This window comes from Cyprinodon variegatus, unplaced genomic scaffold (genome assembly GCF_000732505.1).
Source record: "Cyprinodon variegatus isolate N-32 unplaced genomic scaffold, C_variegatus-1.0 Scaffold469, whole genome shotgun sequence".
Lineage (NCBI taxonomy): Eukaryota > Metazoa > Chordata > Actinopteri > Cyprinodontiformes > Cyprinodontidae > Cyprinodon > Cyprinodon variegatus.
The window spans coordinates 217785-223447 of NW_015150922.1; positions in this window are offsets into that span (position 1 = coordinate 217785).

The window sequence follows — 5663 nt, forward strand, 5'->3', positions numbered from 1 at the left end:
AAAGAAGAGAAAATTTAGTTTAAAGACCCCTAGAAAGGACGCTGAGTGAGACACGGGCTTGACAAAGCCTGTCTCATTGTGGATGGAGCCTTAACTGTATATTATCACAACATCAACAATAACTACTTTTGTGTAAATAAAGTTTAGGATTACTTAAGACTTGTTAACAAATACGCAGCCAAATTTTAAATGCCATTTTTCTCTTAAAAGACAGATAGAAGCAAAAATAAAGGATAGAGGATATGAAATAAAATTTTGATCTTAGACCCTTTGCAATAGCCTACAGTTCAGAAAAATGGGCAACTTGAAACCTGTTTGAAAAATCTTTATTGACAAGTCCTTGGCTAAAGATGTAATTCAATTTTTGAAAGTTAAACACAGCACAATGCATAAGCAGTTCTTTAAAGGAGATAGTCCATTAGTAGGAGTATCTCACCTGTGGTCAATCATTAGTCAACAGGACTCCACCCATGAATGTCTATCGTCTGAGTGCCTTTGATAAGCATAAAGAGTAGAAGGCTTTTTCCACAGTCCACAATTGTTGCCAAATCCAGGCCAAAGAGTGAACACAATGACCAGCTGAAGGAAGATATAAGATAAAAGCAAATACATTTTCTTTGCCCCAGTAAATACTACTATTTCCTGAGAATACCTTGGAGTTTTGTGTTATTCATCTTATAAAACATACCCTTTAAAAAAAACAAAAACTAGTCATCTAAACAAACACTGACTCCGCGGAACACACCACCTGCACAAATATTAGTTGAATTTTTCCAAATGTAATTTTTCTGTTGACTTTGACAGTACAGCTATCATAATACATCTAAACTTTGAAAGACTTAAACAGAAGAAAAGCAACAATTAGAGTTTTATTGACATGAGAGATATAACCTTTGGCGCTCAGCTAGTTATGATGTCATAACTGATTTCGAAAAGATCCCGTCTTCCAAATACTGCCGTAGGAATATAGTAAGATAGACTTTTGTGAAATGCTGCCAATATTTTTATTTTTTACATGATCGTAAATAATTGGAAAGTGTTTTCTTTAAGAACATCTAACACCTATATTGATAACATAGGTTTACCAAAGCTACCAGAGACCTGTCTACTAATTGGTGAACCAGGTAAATCAATTGTTATCAATTTGCCTTTATAGAGGTAAGACCTGTCATGACCTCAGCACTGATGTCTGGTCTGATTACCCATTTCACACACCTGCTTAGCTCTGCCAGTTCTCATTACCCACTCATCCGATCCACCTGAATTAGTTACGATATAACCAGTCTTCAGACCAGTCATCAGTGCCAGGTGAGAATTATTCTAGCTCTCTTGTGATCTGACTACCTGATCCTGACCTGTTCTGCCTCCTGAACTCTGAGCCTGCCTGTTTCCCTCTTATCTGTTAACCTGACCTGTGTTCTGACTCCTGCCTGATCTATGCCTGCTTATGTCCCGACCGGAAGCGTTTCCTGCCCTCATCCAGCCCGTCAGCCGCACTGTGTACTATACCTAGAACTGTGACCCGACTCTGTGTTGGATTCTCGGCGCCATACCAGATCTCTGACCCCCAGGCTAGGACAACGTTCCACCGAAATCGGCTTTGGCTTCGCCTCTGGATTATCCTGATACATCCTTCTGCTCGGTTATGATCTCCATCCTGTCATCCGGCACTGATACATCAGCATTTGGGACTATCTGTGCTGCGACCGCCGCGCCGCGTTGGCAGTCTGCAGGCCGGAACCATCCTGGATTCAGACTGAACTATAAGACAAGGTTAGGGACTCACTCGTTTGCGATCATCCACATCCAGCAAAACATAGTCACTAACCTGCTGTCTATACCTGCAGAGGTGCAGATGCTGCTCTTTCCAATTAAGTTTTCAATAAACTTTCTGAGAAATTTGTTTGTCCACCTTGAATACTGGATCTTTTAGTTCTGAGCTTCACAGACCTCAACTATATTTTTTTTCAGCTATTTTTTTTATTCCCATTACACTGTCACAAGTACAGAGCAACAAAATGAACTCTTTACATTTAACCCATTCCCTTAGGGAGCAGTGGGCTGCTGTTGTGTGGTACCCGATAAGCAGTGTGGGGTTAAGGGCCTTGCTCAGTAACCCAGAGTCTCAGTCTGAGGGAGTTGGGCTTGAACTCAGAACCTCTGGATTCCAAGCACTATGCCCTAACCACTAGGCCACACTCCCCTAATAACGTATTTCTTTCTTTCTTCCAGATTTATTGTAGAAAAACATCTATGCTAGAAAATATATGTATCTGGATTTAATGTATGTCAAGGTGTTCAAAGAATCATCTGCATAATTTTATTCTTTTCATGCATGTCAATAAATCCAACAAGGCATTTTGTCAACAATACCTTCTTTACTGGATTCTTTGATTGGGTCTCAACAAAACCAATGTTTTGTTGTATTTTTCTTTTTTTTTTTTGTTATCCTTTAATAACAGCTTTTAAGTCGTACATAATACAGTACAAGCAAGTCATGTACAAATCCCCTCCTTTCTCACAAGGTGTAAACAAAGTAAACTTTCCCCACAATAGGCAGCTCAACCTCTGCCCTCATTGCTGCACAATAGAGAGATGTGAGACACGGAGAGCCTAGATTCCCAGGAAAATACTCCACTGATATTCTCATGATTCAAAACAAAGTAACACAAAGGGATGGGGTACTGTAGCTATTCACCCCAAACAAGTGGATCAAATCAAGCAGGTTAAGGAAAACATATATCATGTTACGAATGTATGTTATGGTTTGCTGGATGCATGAAGTCGAATCACAAAAAGCAATATGTGAAGAGAGTCAAAGAGTAATAATTTTAGGCACTCATTGGAAAAAAAGCAAAGAAACTCACATGTATCATCTTTACAGCTCTTAGGAAACTTTATGCTTACAAATGCTCAGTTTTATGCTGCTTTTCCTTTCAGATTATTGAGTGATTTTTCATGGTCTTTACAGATATGGCTGAAGGTTTACCGTTTCTTTCATTTTACGTGCTACTGTTTGACTGTTATTGTTTTTAATGCCGGCCTGCTCAGTTGCTCATTTGGACTCTCTTTGCTTTTTTAGAAAAACTAATGATCATTTTAAATTAGCATATTTTTAAAATGCTCTGGAATGACAAACCTTAAGATATTTCTTTAAAAAGAAAAACAAAAAACAAAATGGAGATGTCAGGTTTAGGATAAAAAAAAACTGATACAAATGTATGAATTTGCAGTGAGACTTGGCTGAATGATTGCCCTAGTGCAAATAGCAGACAACCTTCATAACCTTTTGTGAGGTTACTTTGCATGCACATATAACCTTGAACTAAGAAAAATAAGAGCAAACAAAGATTCAGAAGTATACGAACAGAATAACGTGAGACGTTTTAAACTCAAAAGGTTGAAATGGAAAATCTTACATTTCTTAGAAACAGAACATCTCCAAGTCTGTAAAGCATGCTCTTATCAGTTATGTTTTGGACCTTGTGATGCAGCTTGCAGCTTCAGGAACATATCTTCTAGTGATGGAAGGATAAAAGGTGCAAGTTGAAGGTTTTACCCTGATCCCAGCACTTTGATATAAATTGCATCTAAAATTTGCAGAAAGAAGCAAAAACAGTGAAACATGGATCCTGTCGGTTATTCAGAAGAATGGTTTCAAGTGAAGTTATATCCTGGCCTGAACAGTAACATTAGTATGCAATCAAATGCTTAAGTTAAAGCTCAATAGTAAACTGCTACACCGGATGTCATAACCATCCATCCATCCATCCATCCATCCATCCATCCATCCATCCATCCATCCATCCATCCATTTTCCGTCACACTTATCCCTGCTGGGGTTGTGAGGGTTGCTGGTGCCTATGTCCAGCTGTCTACGGCGAGAGAGGCGTGGTACACCTTGGACAGGTCGCCAGTCAATTGCAGAGCAATGCAGAGACAAACATGAAAAAACAACCATTCACACACACACTCACATCTAAGGAGAATTTAGAGAAACCAATTGACCTAACAGTGATGTTTTTGGACTATGGGAGAAAGCTGGAGAATCCAAACAGGAAGAACATGCAAACTCCAGAAAGCCCCCGGGCCGGGAACCCCTTGGCTGTAGTGCTACCCACTGTGCCACTGAGCAGCCCATGTCATATGCATATAGTGTAAAAGCACATATATATGTATATATATATATATATGTAGTCTAAACGCATATATATATATATATATATATATATATATATATATATATATATACACACACACACATATATATATTTCATACGTTTCTTTACTTTTTTCAAAATGCATATAGTCTAAACGCATCTGTGAAGTGATCTTAAGATTCATCTCATCAGAAAAAGATGATTAATCAGAATATGAGTGGAAGCATGGAGATAGGTGAGAAGTTTTGCATCAACTTAACTTTTTTAGTCACATAACATAATTGTTTCATATTAGCATGGTAGGGCATGAAACATCCATTTCAAAGAAACTAAATATTTTTTTGTAGATGCAGAAAATGCATTAATTAGTGTTTACAGTGTAGATCAGTATGAATCCTTTTCAACATGCCCCTATTTAATGAAGTGAGATCATTTGCTCCCATTTAGAATAATACTGCATTTACATTTTTATTTTTTTACTGTTAGACTTTTCAAGAAAGTTTGTTAAATGAAAGCACATTTTAAAAGTTACATTCTGCACTGGGCAAATACTGTAAGTTTGGGCTAAACTATATGTCAACCAAACACAGATCTAATGAGATAATATAGATTTTGATAACTGTGTTTAACCTTTATTCACCCACTAAAAACAAAAATGAACTGAAATATCCTGAAAATGTTTTAGTGAACATATAGACATCTGTTGAATAAAGATTTTTAAACCTCTAAAGCCTATGTGTATTTCTTTTTTGCTTATTAATATATCCAGCTGGGAGCTAAGTGAAGTCATAAAAACTTGTCTAAAAAATGTTCTTTTCCAATTAATTTGTCAGTTTAACCTTCAAATAATTGTTTATGTTACAGTTTTCCTAAAAGACCTCTGATTCTTAGACATAGATGTCAGTTTTTAGTCTTTCAGCTTAGCCTATAAACTCCTGGCTTATTTGTCATTACAAAGGCAAAAAATAGACACGATTCTTCATGGCTTAGAACTGAGTTTTGAATGAAACATACTAATAAAGCCAAAGAAATGAATGCTAGCCTACATGTTACCATCTGAAGGTCTCACTTAAATGCATCACAATGCAAATATTGTGACTAAGTAACATTCATGTGAGAGGTTGTCTGAAGTACTCATGCAGATAAATTGGTTTAAGAAGCAAAACAAGAAAGAAAAAAAAAAACTCTCCGGCATCACACTGCCTCTTGTTAAAGATTAAACCTTTTATTGAAAAAAAAATTCCAGTTCGGCTTATGGCTGCACAACCCCGTTGTCTCCAACAGGGCCGATTATTGAAGCTGACGCACACACAAACACTCACACAAAAACACAGCAGATCCAGAGCAACTGGAGCCCTGTTGTGAGGCGACACTGATGACGCGTGTTGGATGGGATAATCTCTCCAGCTGTACTCTCACCCACAGAGAAGTGAGGCTCTTTGGCCCTAAGAGCTCACTCTGATTTTTCCACACACTCTGATAAAACTCATCCTTTTTATTCTG